General features: G+C 42.1%; 1 protein-coding gene across 4 annotated transcripts in view; it reads left to right on the top strand.

Moving 5' to 3' along the window:
* Positions 1 to 20809, top strand: part of PRKG1 (protein kinase cGMP-dependent 1) — a 2212673-nt gene that overhangs the window by 650858 nt on the left and 1541006 nt on the right. The window lies entirely within an intron of this gene.

The following is a 20809-nucleotide window of genomic DNA, read 5'->3' as shown; positions in this document are numbered from 1 at the left end:
ATAAATGGCAATTACTTTTTCCTTTTTTTGTTTTAATTAAAGTAAGATTCTTCATAGTTTAGATAATAACGGGAGAAATTTGCTTTCTTAAAATTCCACACACGGGGACTGAATGTGTATGTAATTGTTGAAATTAAGGTAGGCTTCCCTTAGCAGATATAACATCCTTGACACATGTTAGTTGTCAATCCTGGAAAATCTCATCTTCCTGAAAGAGGTTTATCCCTGTGAATTCAATAAAGAAAATCTTTCAAGCAGATGGATATTGACAGCTGGAAACTTGATTCTAATAGTTTATGGGAGACATTAGTACAATTGTAATGTACTGGGGCAATAATTAAACTGCTTTCATTGGTGCAAAGACATGGGTTCTTTTTACCTATGGGGTATGAATAAACAAGTAAAGCTTAAGTGCACATGTACTTTTACTTTGATTTTTACCACAGATAAATGTACCTGTGGACATTTTTGACTGCTTTTTCTGTGTGAACCTTTTCTGGCCAAAATGATGTGTGTAGTTTCAAAAATTAAAAACTATATACTACATGTATTGTTGCCTCCCCTGATCTGTCCCCGCTCTCGAGAATGGCTGAGTCAGCAGTACTGGGCTATTTTTTCAAAAAGTGCATGAATATGCTTTAGATAGATTTGCATACAATTAAAGCAATGTGCATGTAAATCTGTCTCATGGATATTCATCAGGGCTATCCTGTAAACCCCAGCGGATTGGTGTCCATGGGGTCTGGAGGTTGCCTACCACCGGTGAGGGGGTTAGAGTATGTAAAAGAACCAGAAAATAGGCAGCTGTTGTGGGAAAGGAAAAGGGAGATTGTGATTGGTGAGGAGAGCAACAATTGTCTGTGTATGTAGGTGGTGGTGGGGGGGGGGGTGTCACAGGGGCTGGGGGGAAATGGGGCAATAGCAGGGCCATCGGAAAGGAGTGTGATAGTCTGGTGCTGGAGCTTTCCTGCAGTAATGATAGTGGCAGAAGTAAGCTCCCTGAGTGGCCAGTCATGTCATTGGAGGGGACTCTCGCCACTTGGCTGCATCATCGGCATGTTATGAGATGGTGCTCTACGAACTCAAACAGTTCCTCAGTATGTTCTGAAAGTCTTAAATGTGCTCTCCTCTCCTCGATGAGCACAGTTACGGCCCGATTTTAAATGGCCTGCGCACATAAAAAAAACAGGGGTTACGCGTGTGGCTGGGCCTTGCGTGTGCCACGCGCATATTAAAAGGGGCCCGGCAGCGTGTGTAACCTCTGTTATGCGCACAAGAGCCGGGCCTTGGCAAAGGGGTGGTCCAGGGGGCAGGGTGGGGCTGGAGGTGGCCGGTACAGCGGCCATTTGCTGCTGTGCCGGGGATCGCGTGCTGGCAGGGTGCCGGCATGCGCAACTTGCTAATGCTCCTTTGGAGGAACAAAAGGTAAAATAAAAAAAATAGGGGTACATAGGATAGGGATAGGGGGCGGGTAGGAGAGGGGAAGGGGAAGGGAGGCTAGGGTAGGGGGTAGGGAAGTTCCCTCCCTGTCCACTCTTTAATTGGAGCAGACTGGAAGGGAACTGGGGGAGCCCCAATCTTTTCGCCGTGCAAATTAGCTAAATTCTACCCTCCTTGTGTGTGCCACCCGGGATTTTATAACATGGATGCGTCAGTGCACCCATGTTATAAAATCACACGTCCACGTGTGTGTGCCAGATAGCGCATGCACATGGACACGCACGCTTAATTTTAAAAAATCTACCCCTTAATGTTTAAGTGCCATTTGAGTTTACATGGACCTTTTGTTTTTGGAATTACAGGTTGTTAGAGTTTTTTTGGCTCTATCAATGCATAAGTACGCTATGGACGGGTAGTTTTGTTTCATTACTACATAAGTATGCTATGGACAGATAACTTAAGAATTTATGTTTTTCCTATTGAAAAGTTTTTTATATAACAATAATAAAATAAACATTTTTTATGCTGTACTAATTTAATTGATATGTTATTGATACATAGGTGTTCACATTCTTTTTGTGATATATACTGTACTTCGGTTGAGCACTTTTGAATATTTTAATTGCTTCTCTGTCTTCACTGTTTTCTATATATATACTGTATCTATACTGTATATAAATATATATATATATATATGATCAGTAAGATCCCTCACGCCTTGTTTTCATGCTTATTATATGCCTGAAGAGATATTAGCATTTAAATACTTTGAAAGTTTCTTTTACTAAAAGTTTTCTATGCTAAAGTGATTTCCATGGATGTATAATTATGATATGTAGACCCTATACCTACTGAACATTAAAAAAAACCCCTTTATATTTACTCATTAGTGTGTCATACTTTAAAGCCAGTATTCTCAGCTAATCTGAGTTTAGATGGATTTAATTATACAACTACCTGTTAGTACAGGACCTAAATTAGGATCATCTATAGCAGGAGTAGGCTATCCTGGTCTTTGAGGGTCCCTAACCTGTCACGCATTCAGGATATATTCCTAATGAATATCCATGAGATATTTGCATATACACTGCTTCAATTGTATGCAAATCTACTTCATACATATTCATAGAAACGTAGAAACAGAGAAATGACGGCAGAAGAAGACCAAACGGCCCATCCAGTCTGCCCAGCAAGCTTTCGCACTTTTTTTCTCTCTCATACTTATCTGTTACTCTTGGCTCTTAGTAACCTTTTTTATTCTATTTCCCTTCCACCCCCGCCATTAATGTAGAGAGCAGTGTTGGAACTGCCTCTAAGTGAAATAGCTTAATTAATTAGGGGTATTAACCACCGTAATAAGTAAGCTATACCCATGCTTATCTGTTTATCCAGACTATGTAATTCAGTCCTTGTTGCTTGTTGCATGAATATAGATCCACGTTTCTTCATTCCCCCTGCCATTGAAGCAGAGAGCCTTCATTAGGTTTATCTTGATAAGCAAATTGGTTAGGGGTCCTCTAAGACCAATGTTGCCCTCCCCTGATCTAGAGAACAGGATGAGAATAAACAGTCTCTTGCATATACTATTGTCAGTTTATAGCAGAACAAATCTATCAAAAAGTTACAAGAAATTGTTGTTTCTTTGGAGGTGCCAATATCATTTCAGCATAGCAGATATTTGTAATAACTATTATATTGTAATATCATTGTAAAGGCATTGATTACCAAAAGATTTATGTTATCTTTTGTCCCTGGCTAGGGATTGAAGAGGAAGAAAAGTGGGGTAGCAGTTCTTCCTATCAGGCCATCTTGGTTTTTTTCATCCCCTCCCTCTATTTTGGCCCTTCCAATTGTGTCTCAGATCTGTTCATCTAGTCCCTATGTTCATTACATAGAAAGGCTTATGCAATAAACTGTATTGTGCTTGGTAAGGCAGTCTTGTGTATACTAAAATTGGTATGCTAAGCATGATAACCTTAATGTGCATGTAAAGTAGTCCTAGAAGACATTAGTGCATGCATGCAAAATTTTGTGAACCTTTGCATGCAAATAAATGAACATCATACACAGATGAGGGGTTACCATGTACTGGGTAAACAATGCTGTATGCTCACTATCCAAGCATTTGGTAAATGGCTGCTAGCTAATACCTGCTAGGACCTGAAGTTATCTACCTATTGTGCACACTAGCATTTGAAATCCCCAATGCTAAATGGCCCAGTTAGCAGTGGAGAATTTATTTATTTAAATTTCTTTTATATTCTGCCTTTCAGCACTTCAAAGCAGATTGCATTCAGGCACTGTAGATATTTCCCTATCCCCAGAGGGCTCACAATCTACAGAGGTAATTTTATAATGAGTTACATGTGTAAATGTAGCTTACTACCCTAGAAATTTTAAAAAGCCATTTAGGTGCTTAAAGTGCATTTACAAGTGAATATCCTATGGACAATTCAATGGCATATATTGTAGCAATTTTCAAAAGCCCACTCACATGTGTAAAACTCAGTTTTAAGTGTGTAAATGCTTTTTAAAATCAGGCCCTAAGTTTGCACCTGAGGCAATGGAGGGTAAAGTGACTTGCCCAAGGTCAGAAAGAGTAGCAGTAGGATTTGAACCCTGGTTTGCAGCCCACTGCTCTAACCATTAGGCTACTTTTCCATTCCTTCTGTCTTCCCTCTCTCCCATGGCAACAATAAGCTCCATCTAGGGTATTCCCATCCCTCTTAGGTCAACAAGTAGCCCTGTCTGGGGCATTCCTAACCCTCCTGTGGTGATCACAAATACCCCCATGTCTAGTGGAGGATGCCCCCATCTCATAGCAGTTGCTGGACAAAATAGTGGGCCCCCTCCCCCTTCTCTCTCAGGCTTACATACTTGCAAATCACAGACTGATTAAAAGGGTGAAATGACATCCCCTGTCTTTGCACCTAGGACGCTTGCCTTTCTTGCCTACCCCTTGCAGTGGCCTTGCCCCCTCCCTGAGAATCAGCAGCTACCCCATGTCAAAATGCCCCCTCCCCTAATCCAGAAACCACCCCCCCCCCCATGCCAAAAGTCTCTCCACTGCCCAAGTCAGAAGCCTCCCTCATGCCAAAAGGCTCCCTAAGACCCTGGACCCCATCTTGAGTTCCACCAACTCCCCTCTGGAAGATGAATTCACACTTTTGAGACATCCCAGTGCCTTACAGACAGAAGAGACGGACCAAAAAAGCAGGAGGGTAGGCTATCTAAGAAGGCCGTGTTAGGCAAATACATAGATTAGACGCCAAGAGTAGTCCAAGTATTAAGGTGTAGATCTTTAAAAACTACGCGATCGTGTACTTTTGTTCGCGCACCAGGCGCAAACAAAAGTACGCTGGATTTTATAAGAAACGCGCGTAGCCGTGCGTATCTTATAAAATCCGGGGTCGGCGCGCACAAGGGGGTGCACATTTGTGCAACCTGCGCACGCCGAGCCCAGCGCGGCCTGCCTGTTCCCTCCGAGGCCGCTCCGATTTCGGAGCGGCCTCGGAGGGAACTTTTCTTCGCCCTCCCCCCACCTTCCCCTCCCTTCCCCTACCTAACCCACCCCCCCCGGCCCTATCTAACCCCCTCCCCCCTACCTTTGTCGGCAAAGTTACGCCTGCTGAAAGCAGGCGTGACTTTGCGCGTGTCGGCCGGCAGCCCCGCTCCGTCCTCCGGTCCAGGGGGCTGGTCCGGAGGCCTCGACCACGCCCCCAGGCCCACCCCCGAAACGCCGCGTCGTTTTGGGAACGCCCCGGACACGCCCCCTCCCTCCCCTTTTCGAAAGCCCCAGGACTTACGCGCGTCCCGGGGCTTTACGCGCGCCGGCGGCCTAAGCAAAATAGGTGTGCCGGCGCGCGCGGGCCTTTTAAAATCCGCCCCTAAGCTTTATTTGAACGGGGACATGAATATGTATATGCCCATAAAAATGCAATTTAGATGCTACAATTTTGGTGGACCGATAAGGACTTTGTGTTAAAATTATTTTTTCATAATAGAACTATTCCTTTCTTAGATCTCAAAATTAGTATTTTTCCAGATGTGGCCAAAGTGACGCAGGCAAAAAGACCTGTTGAGACCAGGAGTATTGCCACTGAGAGAACTGTTTTGGTTGAATTTCCTTTGCAAATTTGTCATTAAGTTGAATGGGGTAAAAAATGTTTTCTTTGGTCCTTCCCAGTTGGTCAGCTTTATTTCTTTGCAGCTTCACCTCTAAGTCTGGCATGAAGGAATTCCTCTTCACTGGGTGATTAAAGCTCACTTTGTTGTTTTGGCTTCTCTGGGTTTTGTTGACTATCATTTTTCTTTAGTTAATAGGTTTCTTCTTGGATTGTGTAGATTCCTCTATAAGTGGACTACTGTATAGGGATGTGAATCGGGTGCCCAATCATTCCTACTTTCGGGTTCGTCTGGCCATGGGAAAATCTCGTTTTCCCACAGATCCCCATTTTTTTTTAGTGAAAAATTGTTTTTCAGGTTAGTTTTCATGTTAGCGCGCACTAATAAAAATAGCAAAAAGTAACAACAAATAACAAAAATAAACGTTATTTTGTTAGTGCGAGTTAACATGAGTTAGCACGCACTAACCCAAAAAACGCTTTTTACTAAAATTCGGGGGGAAAGTGATAGTTTCTTTTTTTACCCGATATATTAACGAATTTAGAAATATCGTACGATATTTCAATTCGTTAGAAAAATGATTCACATCCCTACTACTGTATGTGCTAGACATTGAGGTGTTTCCTTTTTTGGCGGTAGATTTTCATGTTTGTTCTCACTATGCATATTGGGGTAGATTTTAAGAGAAGCGCACGTGGGATACATTTGTGCGTGCTACCCGGCGCACACAAATGTACACACAATTTTATAACATCGGAGCGGCCTCGGAGGGAACTTTTCTTCTGCTTCCCCCCACCTTCCCTTCCCTTCCCCTATCTAACCTACCCCCCAGCCCTACCTAAATCCCCCCATACCTTGTTTAACTTTTTATGCCTGCCTCTGTCAGGCATATCTTGCGCACGCCGGCCAGCTGCCAGCGTCCCAACCCCAACCAGAGGCTTTGGTCCCACCCCCAGACTGCCCTCGGACTGCCCCCGGATCGGTGCCACGCCCACGACCTTTGGTGCACTTAGTTGTGGTCAATTGGATTATAGGAAGCTGTGATTAAAGGATCTACTGTCAGTTTCTCTTGGTTTTACAGAGTTCAGTACTTGCACTTTTTCCATTGGCAGTTGTTGAGTAGAGACTCGCCACTTGAATCCTCAGTGTCTCAGCACTGCAGATTAACAGGTACAGAAAGGCTGGTAATGCGGCAGGGCTAGACTCAGCATCAGTCTCCTCACTGCCTACTGCAAGCTTTATTGCCGACTTCTATACATTTCTATAGGTTTTCTCTGCAGTCACACTTGGAAAGTTTGCGACAGTGCGAGATGCTCCATGAAGGAAGAAAGGAAGCACATTTCTTTATTTTACTGGGCAAGTAAAGATATTTTGTTTTACTTAGAGGATCTCCGTAGCAGAAAGGAAAGAAAGATTTATTGATTTATTTATTTATTTATTTATTTAACAGTTTTTTATACCGACCTTCATAGTAAATAACCATATCGGATCGGTTTACAATATAACAAGGGAATAACTGGAGTAGCAATTCAAGTAAAATGAAAGATAACAATGGTAGGAATAAGTCAAAGTTACAATCAACAGGGAGAGAGAACTTGGAAGCTTACAACAAGCTGGAAAGAAGAAAGGCCGGTAATAAGTAAGTAGTGTTACCATAGAGCGTACGAGTTAACAGCTTAAAACGGTGCTTTGACCTGAAAGTCTCAGATCTCCCTTCTCCCTTCTCTGTTCCCAGTTCTTTCATTCTGTGCTTAAGCCAAGAAATCATGGGTTATCCTGGGTTTTGTACAGGGCGAGAGCACACGTTTTCACTTGCTCATTGGTGCCAGATTGCCTGGCTAGGGTTCTGACCTCAGCCTTCCTGAAAGCCGATGTAATTGTACCGGTGCATTTAGGGTTGTACCTAGTACAGTTCTTTCCCTTTGCATTTTCTCATCACCAATCTCTATCCCCTTTCCCCTTCCCTCCCTTCCTCTCTCTCCCTATATCCCCATTTCTCTCTCTTGCCCATCTGCCCCTCAGTGTACATCTCTTGGCCACACCCCCTTTTTTATTCCCTCATTCCATCTCTCACTATATTGCCCCATGTCTGTGATGGTGCTCTTTTCAGCTGTTCTAGGTACTTCTCATCCTTCTCCTCTCATGGGCTGAAGCGGTGCAGAGAAGTGCTGGTCCAGAGAGTGCTGATGTGTCCCATGTGGAAAATTAGCAGACTAGGCCCCAAGTCCTTTGGACGTTGGCTAGGTCCAAAGTCATACCTTTTAATAGAAAACGAAGTACAAGAAGGGTTATTTGTTTCATTACTGTAAGAAAGAAATGTGAAATGGAGAACATCCTTTGCATTCATTCCTCATCTTGTGCATTAGGTGGGCAATTTTCAAAGGGATTTCTGCAGGTAAAAAACATTTTGTCCATGCAAACTGCCTGTCTGAAAGTGACCACCCTGTATGCAGGTAAAATTAGGTATATAGTTCTAGTTGGCGCATACGTTTACCCACCTTGTAGTAGAGGCATTCCTAGGATGGGGGTTAGACTGGGAGAGAAAACTATAAGGTGAATTTTCAAAGAGTTGCATGCATGCAAAACAGCAGATGGGCATGCAAATGGTATATACTCATGTAAATGCTATTTTATAAACCTCAAACTTACATGTGCAAGTAATGGAGCGTGAATAAAGTTGCTTGTATAAAAAAGGAGTGGGCCGGGGCATTCCAGGGCAGGGCCAGCATTTATGCATATAAGTTGATATGCGTAAGTCCCGAGGCTTTCCCGGGGGGAAGCATGCCGGGGGCGTGTTACGGTGGCGCGTCATTCGGGGGCAGGGCCGTGGGCATGGTTCTGGCCCGGGGGCGTTTCGGGGGCGTGGCCGAGGCCTCCGAAACAGCTCCCAGGCCGGGGAATCGCATGCCGGCCGGCTGACCGGCACGCACAAGTTACGCCTGCCTCTGGCAGACGTAACTTTTAAAACAAAGGTGGGGGAGTTAGATAGGGCTGGGGGGGGTTAGGGAGGGGAAGGGAGGGGAAGGTGCGGGGGGCTGGGAGGGAACTGAGGCAGGTTGCGTGGCTCGGTGCGTGCAGGCTGCTGATTTTGGGCAGCCTTGAGCACGCCGACCCCGGATTTTAAATGATGCATGCGGCTACGCGCCTATCTATTAAAATACGGCATACTTTTGTTTGCGCCTCGTGTGCGAACAAAAGTACGCGTGGGTGTACTTTTATAAAATCTACCCCATAGTTTTGGGCAGTTAAACTATGCCCAGAAAAAGGAGGTGCGAATCTCTGTGAGTACTTTTACCTGGGGAAAATTTCTCTTGAAACTTGGTGCAAAGAGTACTGGAAAAAAGTTATGGGCAGCTTGAAAATTGCCCCCGGCCCCTAGATGTTTCATGCACACCACAACAGCAACTGTCACTGCTGGGGTGAGCAGCTGACTTCAGGTTACAAGGAATAAATTGTTCAGGCTTGGATTTTCATTTCCTGTTTTCATATCATCCTAGGACACTGTCAGTATGAAAAGCTGGGAAGTATAAGATGAAACGCTCAGACCGTCTTGCCTTTTCCTGATGACCTAGAACCAGCTTGTCAATCTAATCATTGCTTCCCTTTTCTTCTTTGTTTTCACAGGAGACTCGGAATAGTAGCTCTCCTGTAACTTTCAAAAATTGTTTTTCAAAGAAAGTTTAGAGAGCAGGTAGATCAAAGTAAGTATCTGAAAAAGTGACACATACTCTGCAGTGAGGTTGGTTCATCTTGTCTTTTCTTTATGGAACATAAGGTCATTGCCATATCACAAATCAACTCCTTCAGACTCAATTTGCATTTCTTAGTCTTTCATGGAGAGAAAACGTGACATCTGATATTCAGTCTGAGTGCACGTTCACCGATATGAATTCTTATATAATCTATTATGCAGTTTTGTAACAGACTAAAAAATAAAAGGCTGCTGGTTCAATGGGAAGTACTGGGTTTGTCCTTAATGACAACGCTGTTGCGCAGAATGACTCCATGTCAGGAGGATTAATGTAACATTTTGAAAATAGAAAATACATTTTTTATTTTATTTTTGTTTGTATGGCCATAAACTAATATTATAGGTCATTCCAGCCTGAGTAGAAGACTGTTTTTCTTAACAATCCTTAAGTGTTAAGAAGTGCAATGACTGTTTATAAAAAGATAGGAAAAAGATAATGTCCAAACAGACTATCCTATTTTTGCATAGTTAACACTAATGTTTTGAGTATTGATTATAATATCTGGAAAGCCAGCTAAGTCTTTGCCTATCCATCCCATTGCTTTATACCCTAATGCCCACAATAATGCCATAATGCCCATGATAAATAACAAAGCACGAGATGCATATGCAAATTGTAAATTTTTTCCTGAATGGGAGGAGTTTGGGCGGAGTAAATTGAAATGAGGGGTGCTTAGCATTGCGTGTGATAGTGTAATGCACGTTATCACAGATTTTAATGCCAGAAATAACTACACCTTTTTTCATGGCATTATGCTGTGCCATATGCCTGAAACAGGATTTGTGCTAAAAATCATAAATCTTGTTTCAGGGGGGAGGGAAAGAGAGAAGGAGACTCTGAGGAGGCATACATATTAGTCAACATTTTATACCACTGTAGAGAGACAACTGGTAACTCAGGGTGAGATTTGGTGGGGGTCTAGATTTTGGGGGGCAGTCAGAGGTACGAACAACACAATACACATCAGTGAAGATTTCTTGTGATTTGGAGTGAGGACAGGTATATAAAGATGAGATTTGTACACTGTACTCTCACCCTAGCTTGATAGAAGCAAGGTAGAGCGTGCATCAAACTAGGTCTCTCTCTCTCTCTCTCTCTCTCTCTCTCTCTCTCTCTCTCTCTCTCTCTCTCTCTCTCTTGCCAGCCAGGAGCAGCCCAAAATGTGGAAAAGCCTGTCTGGGCACTTCTCAGTTTGTGAGGTCAAAATATCGTGGTTGTGATAAATTAAACTCGCGTTGAGATGAAATACCTATGTGATGCTGTAAAATAATGTGTGTTCCGGTAACTTGAAAATTACCCTAACCACAGCCCTTTTTATTTCTCATGGGCACTATTTATGCTAAATTTATAGCAAAATTATGAATCTAGGCCTTAGATTGGCTATGGGTCATATAAGTGGGTGAAAAAATAAATAAATAAATTAAATCCCAGGTCCAGTGGCAAAGGATATTTTCAAGCAGAGGAAGCAGCAGCAATAGGCCTCTAAGACAGTGCATAATTGCAAGCCATGCAGCCACCCCGTGACTTATTTATAATTTATTTATTTATTTATAACTTTTTTTATACCGAAGTTCAGGTAACAGAATTAGTTATCACTCTGGTTTACATTATAACAAGTAGATAACAATGACAACATATGTCTTACAATGAACAAGGGAGTGAACAACTTGGATAATATAACATAACATAACTAGGAACAGTAGCAGTATGCACTATTAGAGCGAGACTAAGCGCATAGGGAGGGAGGTTTGCTAATGGGGGGGAGGGGGAAGGAAGGTTGTGTAAGAAACCTGTGTAAGAAAAACTTACACAGGTTTTCTTGGTAACAGGGAGGTCTTTCAGGAGAAGGTGGTGGGGCCACCAAAGGGACTGTGAAAATGCACTGGCTCACAGGACCTTCTATTACTGCCACTGCAGCCTTAAGATTGCTACCATCCATGATCGGCTATTCTAAGGTGGCATACCACCAAGCCCCTGTCTTCTGTGGGGCCTCTCACACTGCAGTGGATTGCTTGGGTGGATTTATGCCACTGGACTTACATAGTGATTATCCAGGAATGATGTGTGCATGAATCTTCAGATACAGGGAACATCTGAAGATGAAATCTTTGTAATTTCAAAGGCTTCTGTACCATAACTTGCCACGAACTCAGTAATGAGGAAATGTCTGATCTTTGGAATTTGAGGATTGCAGCCCAAGTAGTTAGGGTCTGGTCTGGATAGTTTTAAATGCAGTCCATCCTTTAGCTCATGATTCATGTTTTGTTTTGTTTTTTAAATATATATCCTTCTCCAAAACCCCTGCTTTATTTGGACTGCTATTGGCATAAAAATATAGTCAGATCAAAATCCAAAAAGTAGAATGCATCCCCCAAAAATGGAATCTCCTATACTTCCTGTACCATCACAGTACCAAATACTGTTCAATTTTTACCTTGTAATTATTGACTCCCAATTAACTTTTAAAGCACACATAAAGAAGGTAGGACATCATTCTGCAAATTAAATTTTTTGATAACTTTGAAGTATTATTTATGTCATGATATGTTTAAATCTGTCATGTGGACTATATTGCTTGGCCATCTTGACTAGTGCAAGAGTCTATATATTGGTTTACCAAATACACATTGTCGGCACTTCAGTTAATCCAAAATTTGGCGGCACAGTTACTGATGGTAATAAAATCATTTGAGCATATTACCCAGATGATGTTACAGCTTCACTGGCTGCCTATAAGATGGCATGTCAAATTCAAACTGCTGATAGTTATTCATAAACTATTACATGCAGATTCGGCATGTATTATACGCAATAGGATGAATCTGTATAAACCTACTAGATTACTGAGATCCCATTTATTAGCTATACTAACCAGCATCAAACTATTGGCTCTTGTGTGTTCTTTTGTGTTGGACCAGAATTACAGAATGTCCTTTCAACTAAATTGAGAGGGGAAAGGGACACAAAGATTTTTAAGAAAAAGGTTATAGCTCTTTTTTTTTTTTTTGCTGAAGCTTACAAATGAAGGATTAAGCTTTAAATATTTACTTTTTACTGGTGATATTTATAATTATCTATGTTGCATACTATTTGTACGCATAATTTATGAATATTATTTACCGTAATCCACCCTGAATGTCAATGGAAGTTGCAGAATATGAAGATTTTATAAATAAAATAAAAATATTAATCACTTCTGACTGTTAATTGAGCTGTGCTAATGGGGAGGGCAATATTGAAAAGCGTGCCTATTTAAAAGCTTTGGCTACTGCCTTCTACAACAGGAATTCAGTCTTGCAATGGTTTTCTAAAGACAAACAAAACCACTGGTATGATCGCTGTCACGGTTTCCTGAAGCAGCACAAAAGCTGATTCAGTGAGAATAGTGAGAAAATAATGTGGCAAAGTTTCAGTGTTTGTTAAATAAATAAATACATAAGAACATAAGAATTTGTCTTACTGGGTCAGACCAAGGGTCAATCAAGCCCAATATCTTGTTTCCAACAGTGACTAATTCAGGTCACAAGTACCTGGCAAGATCCTATACCAGTGTTGACAAACTCCACGCCTTGAGTGCCACAAACAGGCCAGGTTTTCAGGGTATCCACAATTAGGGATGTGAATCATTTTTCTGACGAATTGAAATATCGTACGATATTTCTAAATTCGTTAATATATTGGGTAAAAAAGAAACGATCACTTTTCCCCCCCAAATTTTCGTAAAAATCATTTTTCACTAAAAAAAAAAAACGGGGATCCTTGTTTTCCCGCTGCCAGACGATCCCGAAAGCGGGAACAATTGGGCACCCGATTCACATCCTTATCCACAATGAATATGCATGAGATAGGTTTGCATGCACTACCTCCATTGTATGTAAATCTATCTCATGCATATTCATTATAGATATCCTGAGAACCTGGCCTGTTTTGTGGCACTTGAGGACTGAAATTCACCATCACTGTCCTATACAATAAATAAATCTCATGCTGCTATTGTGCAATGATAAGTAGTGGCTATTTCTTAAATCTACTTGGTTAATAACAGTTTATGGACTTCTAAAGGAATTTGGCCAAACCTTTTTTAAACCCAGCTCTGCTAACTGCCTTAATCACATCCTCTGGTAACAAATTCCAGAGCTTAATTATGCATTGAATGAAAAAGAATTTTCTTCCATTTATTTTGAATGTTCTACTTACTACCTTCATGGAGAGCCCCTTAGTCTTTGTATTTTTTGAAAGAGTAAATAACCAATTTGCATTTACCCATTCTATTCCACTTATGATTTCATAGATCTCTATCATATACCCCCACAGACATCTCTTCTCCAAGCTGAGCAGACTCAACCTCTTTAGCCTTTCCTTGTAAGGGAGGTATTCCATCCCTTTATCACTTTGCTGCCCTTCTCTGTACCTTTTCCAATACAAGTATATCTTTTTAGAGATGCAGCGACCAGAAGTGCGCACAGCAGTCTAAATGTGTCCTCATCATGGAGAGATACAGGTCATTATGACATTTGTATTCTATTCTTCATTCCTTTCCTAATAATTCCTAAAAAATCTGTTTGCTTTTTTGATCACTATTGCACACTGAACCAAGGATTTCAAAGTATTGCCCATTATGATGCCCAGGTCTTTTTCCTGGGCAGTAACTCCTAATATGGAACCTAAATTTGTGTAACTAGTGTGAGTTACTTTTCCCCAAGTGCGTCACTTTGTACTTGTCCACATTAAATTTCATCTGCTATTTAAAATCCTAGTCCTCCAGTCTTGCAAGATCTTCCTACAATTTTTCACAATCCACTTATGAATTAACAACTTGGAATAATTTTGCACTGTCTGAAAATGTGATCACTTCATTCATTGTTCCCTTTTCCAGATCATTTTTTTATACATATCGATCCCTGAGGCGCTCTACTGTCTACCTTTCTCCGCTGACCATTTAGTACCACTCTCTGCTTGTTATCTTTTAAACAGTTTGCAATCTACAATAGGCCATTGCGTCCTATCCCGTGACTTTTTAATTTTCTCAGGATTTTCTCATCGGGCACTTTGTCCAATGCCTTCTGAAAATTCAAACACACTACTGAATCACCATTATCCACTTATTTATTAACCCCCTTCAAAATGTATCAGATTGGTGAGGCAAGATATCCCTTGTGTAAATCCATGCTGGCTGTGTCCCATTAAACCAAATATTCTATATGTTCTATGATGTTGCTCTTTGGAATACTTTCCACTGTTTTTCCTGGCACTGTGAAGTCAGATTCACCAGTCAATAGTTTCATGGATCACTCCTTTTTTAAAGATTGGGGGTTGCTTTGGCCACGTTCCAGTCTTCAGACACAGTGAACAATTCCAATGGTAGGTTACAAATTACCAGTAACATCTGCAATTTCATTTTTGAGTTCTCTCAGAACTCTGGGGTGTATACCATCTGCTCCGGGCAATTTGCTACTCCTTGATTTATTAATCTGTCTTATTACATCTTCCAGCTTCACAGTGATTTGTATTAGTTCTTCTGCAGCTATTTGCATATGGAACAATGTAATTTTTATTTTGCTTTATAAACAAAGTAATTTTCTGAACTTTCTTATGTGTTTGGGTAAGTTTTTTGTTTGGGAAAATTCTTAGTGATTCGTGAAAGGAAGGAAGGAAGGAAAGGGGAATCACATGGGGTGGGATTTTTGGAAGGGGAAAGAAAGGGAGAAAGGGGAGCTTGAGCATGGGGAGAAGAGAAATGGAGGAAAGGATTGGAGAGAGAAGGAGGAAGGATTAGAGATAAAAGAAGGAAGTATGAGAAACGGGGAAGGATTAGAGATGGGGAGCAGTTAGGAGATCAAGGACCAGGGAATGAAAAGGAAGAAGGATTGAGAATGGAGGAAGGATGACGTCCGGCACCAATCTTCTCTCTCACATGCACACCCCAGTGCTGATCCTCTGTCTCTCACCCATGCAGTACTAATCTCCTCTGTTTCATTGCCCCCCCTCCCCCCCATACACACCCCACCTGCCCTCCCCATTTACTCTCACCCTTCCCCATCCTGCCATGATGCCTTCCTCCTTGCCCCAGTTGGGCCAGCAATAGGAAGAACAATGCGGTGGAGCCTGGAGTCCTGTCTTCCTCCTCCGCCATCAGAGACAGACTTGAAGTTTAAACCCTATGGGAATCTGCAGAGGAGAACAAGGCTTGAAGCACCACAGTTCTCTCCTAATTTCTACCAGTGACAAATCAGCATGCTCTGGGAGGAAGTAGAAGAGTCGTGTAGGGCCAGGTCTGGCTAAGTGATCTACCGGATCTTCCCCTGGCCTCTTGCAATTCTGTGGGAGACCGCATAGTTCTGTGGCAGGATGGAGTCTGAGATGCAGGGGGCTCATGCCTCTTATTTGTCCAATTTCCCTTCCAGCTTCTCAGTGCTACAACCGTTTTCCTAGTCTTTAAACTAGCACACAGAGAGATTACGAGTAAATGCCTTTTGTTGGCCCATTTCCCAGAGGTGAAAAGAACAGATGAAAAACAGAGAAGGAAACCGGACAGTCTTAAGCAAACATTATGTTGCCTCAGGGAGCTCACCTGTATTTTGTGTAGTTTAAATCTTGCAGCAGCCATCAACTCCTTAAGGGGACACAAATCAGATATTTTTACATAGGTTTACATTTGTTTCCCTGCGTTAAAACAACATCTGATTATTGCACTCCCACCTCTGTTTCAGTACAGGTAAAACTGCATGCACTGTTTACAGCACACATACTTTTAGCTGCAGGGAAAAGTAGGCCAGACTAGATCCGCTGAGTGAGAATATGTGGGGAGAATTCATTTTAAAATCTCCCCAGGTACATCCCGGTGTCTACTTTATACTCATATAGTGCTCAGCAGCAGGATTTGGAGGCATTTGCCTTTGAAAATGAGCTTGCAGTTCTGTGGGCACTTTTGCAAGTTCGGCAGGGACTCTCATTATTGACCTCCCCAGAAACCTGCAAGCATCAGCTCTGTTTGGTCATAAATCTTCTGTTTGCTTGTGCATTTTTTTTCTCTCCATTTGATACAGATCAACCAGTTCAAAAACACATTATGCATCAATAATATCCCTAAGAAGATATTCTTTAATGAATGGGTCCTTTATGTGCATTGCTTCCTTTAGACCTGGGTAAGCACAGACTGCTCAGAGGTTTGCACCTTTATTTCGGCAAACTGTAAGCTCATTGCTCCTTGTGGGACTTCATACATGATGGTTATCCAAGTTTCTGCTAAATTGCAAATCTAAAATGATCTTGGTTGTTACCATGTAGGAATTTAGAGAAGAAAATAAGATCAGAGGAGGACCTCTTTAAAAGTAGCTATGGTTCTTTTGTCTCATTTATTTAAACACTTTGATTTAGTTTTAAGGATTGGACACATTTCATGCAGTGCTATTTTTATGTTTTAGTAAGCAAAGTTTTTTTTAAGTTCAAGTTTTTGCCTAACATCAAATATATGGCTTATTTCAGGGATGAACCCACAACGAAGTGTGGAACGACGGGCAAACACACTAATATAAACACAATCCAACAGGTGTGTGGCAAAATCAATTGCAGAGGTCCATGTAAAACAAACCAGAAAAAAACAATTTAAACAGAAAAAGTTCAATAATTCCAAAATGCCAAATCTTTACTGAAATGTCAGTCCCCCGACATGGACCGTGTTTCGCAAAGGCTGCATCGGGAGGGAACAATTACATGTGGTAAAATAAAGCGGCATTACATTCTTGAGAAATGTGTCCCATTAGATACATCAAGGGGAATTTCCAGAGGATAATTTGGGGGGTCGAACCAATTACAATTGGAAGAGCACGGTTCTAATGTGTGAGAAGAAGAACGTTAAATCGTAGAAAACAACGGCAGCAAGAAGCAGGTTGGTAAAATCACTGCATCTCATGTATGTGAATAAAGTGCCTTTCAAATGTGCACTGGTGAGGTTTTAACATATGAAAAGTCTCTCGGGGTAATTTGGTCTGAGGCATTCCGTCAAGATTCAGAAATAAACCCTCAATATGAGGAGAACTTGTATTTAAATAATCAAGGTGCAACTGAAGCTGGTACAAAGTTGAACTTTCCTTGCTCAACTTTGTACTAGCTTCAGCTAGAACAAAGTTGAGCACCTGCCCCCATCGCTGCTTGTGATCCTGATGGGTTTTCTTCCTGTTGGGTGAGGTTACAGGGGTTTCTGCTAACCTGCTCAGCACCAAAATGGTGTCCCTGCCCCTTTTCTGTCTTATTTTTATGCCCCCAGGAACCCCAACTGCTCCCTCCAGGATTGGTCCCCTCTTGCCACCCTGAACTTTTACTTGCCTATTGCTAAATCTATCCCACCCACCACCACGCCCTCCCCTTACCTATGCTCCTAGATGGCTGCTCATGTTATGTAAGCCCTTGGTCTCCTATGGAGGCTGAGCCTTCTTCATATATCTAAAATGAAACTTCTCATTGCTTTACTGTTCTCATATTTAATGTTTCTCATGTGTTTTGATGTAAATATTTGGTTAGGAAAAGTCATCAGAAAATATCTCTTTAACTGTATGATGATTAAAATGTCTATTGAAAAAGGGACATTCTAGCAGATTCTGTTGCATTATACTTTGTGAAAACAAAGAGTAAGACACTGCTCACTCTGGGGTAGATTTGTAAAGAAGCGCGCGTGAGGTACATTTGTGCGCGCTACCTGGCGCGCACAAATGTACACCTGATTTTACATGTTATAAAATCCAGGGTCAGAGCATGCAAGGGGGTGCACACTTGTGCATCTTGCGCGCGCCGAGCCCCGATGGCTTTCCGTGTTCCCTCTGAGGCCGCTCTGAAATTGGAGGGAACGTTTCTTCCGCTCCCCCCACCTTCCCCTCCCTTCCCCTATCTAACCCACCCCCCAGCCCTACCTAAATCCCCCCACCTTATTTCAAGTATTTACGCCGCTGTGCTGGAGGCCTTGGTCCTGCCCCCGGACCTGTGCCACGCCCCCACCCCCTTCCCGCCCCTTTTTCAAAGCCCCGGGACATACGTGCGCCCCGGTGCTTGCGCGCACCGCCGAGCCTATGCAAAATAGGGTTGGCACGCGCAGGAGGTTTTTTAAAGGGTTACGTGCGTATATTACTCACGTAACCCTTTGAAAATCTACCCCTCTGTGACAAAGATATGTTTTATATCAGGGAAAATAATTCAGCAGACATTCTTACAAACATGACATGCACTTACTTTAATTACTTGATACTCATTTATTCAGATGTGAATAACACCTTTTATGAGAGATGAACTGAAAAATCACATTTCACTATTATAGGCCTCGTATGTAGTAAATGGATAAGGGTAATGTTTCCAGAAGTACCTGTGGAACTGTGATTTTTCGTTCCATCTGAATCTTTCATCCCAACTGAATACCAGTGAGCTTTACTATGAAACATTTCATAAACAGGTATGCAGTCACTGCTTGGGTGGAAAATCTGATTGCTATAGCCCTGACACTGAAAGGCTTTTCTCACATTTGGTATCTATGAAAAAACTTTGATAAGTGAGGCCCAATATTTGAATCCTGGTCTATATCACAACTTCTATTGGGAGAATGGATAGGATGGGCACAGCAGAGGCTTAGCTGTGGGGGTAAAGCAAGAGATTAAGTAGGGTCTGTAGATTGGGTTAGGAAGGAAAAATTGAAGACTGGATAGACCTTGTCACCTTCATCTACCATCAAATTATATTTTTACTGTTGCCAAGTTACAGATGTCATTTTATTGCCATAAATTTAGCATCTGGCACAGGTAGTGGAGCTAATTATAATAATATATCTAGTCTAAGGAAGCCAACCAAGGCATAGGACTGTATAACTCAGTGTCCACCAGCCATTTTACTCCCTTATGAGGCTTGCTGATATTCTCATCTGATGTTTAACCCCTCTATCCTGTTATTCCTGAAGAATCCTTAAAGGCGAGTCACTCACCTCAAGGTGAAAACAGCAATGTCTAGCACCCAGTGTTGCTGTGTTGGCTCAGGATGGTTTTGTGCAAACACATGCTTTGTCAGAGAGTGTTGCATTTCAAAACTCCATCCATATGTAGCATGATTCTTTCTTATGCATGTACAAATCGTTAGAAAAGTGTGTGTATAGCTGACTGTGTCTGTCTACCTAACTATAATCATCCCAAACCATAACTGTTGCAGCTAATAAAATGAAGGAAAGAAAAATGAAATGTTTAATTCATTGATCATTTAATAAATTATTAGACTAATACATTGATTTTTAGTTAAAATTGAAATAATTTGATAATTTGGAGCTATAAATATGGATTTGTGAAATTATGTGTTGAATAAGATAAATAATTTTGGGTATTTCTGTATGTGTGTGTGTGTTTACAAATATATATAAGAATATAAGATATGCCATATTGGGTCAGACTAAGGGTCCATCAGGATCAGTATTGTATTTCAGAGGAGTTCAGTGTATGTTTATGCAGCACTTTGGGACATATCAGCTATTCAAAGTTTTTTTTTTTTTTTTTTTTTTAACTATGGCATAGGATATGTTATAATTTCAATGGGGAGCTTAAGAATTTTTACAAATGATGTGTTCTTCTAATCTGACAATGTTATTGCTTAATGTGAATGGTCTCACTCACTTTGGGGCAGATTTTTTAAATCTGCGCACACGCGTACTTTTGTTCGCGCACCAGGTGCAAACAAGAGTACGCAGGATTTCAATAGATACGCATGTAGCCACGCGTATCCATTAAAATCCGGGGTCGGTGTGCGCAAGGCTGCCAAAAATCGGCAGCCTGCACGCGCCGAGCCGCGCAGCCTGCCTCCATCCCCTCCCTATCCCCCCTACCTCTATCACGAAAGTTACGCCTGCTCGAAGCAGGCGTAACTTTGCGCGCGCCGGGCCAGCTGCCGCGCTCCATGTTCTGGTCCAGGGGCTCGTCCGGAGGCCGCGGCCACGCCCCCGGAACACCCCCAGGCTGAAACCTCACCCATGGCACCGCCCCCGGATGACGCGCTGAACGCGTCATGCCCATTCGACACGCCCCCCGATGACGCGCGGATCGCGACATGCCCCCCGAAACGCCCCCCCCCCCCCAGGAAAGCCCCAGGACTTAAGCACGTCCCGGGGCTTTGCGCGCGCCGGAGGCCTATGCAACATAGGCTCGGTGCGCACAGGGGGTGTTTGGGCCAGGTTTTCATATCTTACGCACATACCCCTTTGAAAATCTGGCCCTTTATTAAGAGGAAGAAGATTTTGAGTTACCTTAAATCTTTGCATCCTGATGATGTTTTATTGAAAGCAATCCATTTATCCTTGGAGGAGCCTCTCAAATTGAAAAAAGATTGGGTTGGGGATTTAGGTTTTGCTTCTGCTGTTAGAAGAAAGAGAGCTGTTATGATCTTATTTAATAAACACCTGGATGTTCAAATTTTGGATCAAGCTTGTGATCCTAATTGTAGATGTGTTTTTGCCTTGGTATCTATTCAGTCTA

This window comes from Rhinatrema bivittatum, chromosome 7 (genome assembly GCF_901001135.1).
Source record: "Rhinatrema bivittatum chromosome 7, aRhiBiv1.1, whole genome shotgun sequence".
Classification (NCBI taxonomy): domain Eukaryota; kingdom Metazoa; phylum Chordata; class Amphibia; order Gymnophiona; family Rhinatrematidae; genus Rhinatrema; species Rhinatrema bivittatum.
Note: the sequence above shows the minus strand (reverse complement) of the source record. Positions and strands in the feature narration are given on the sequence as shown.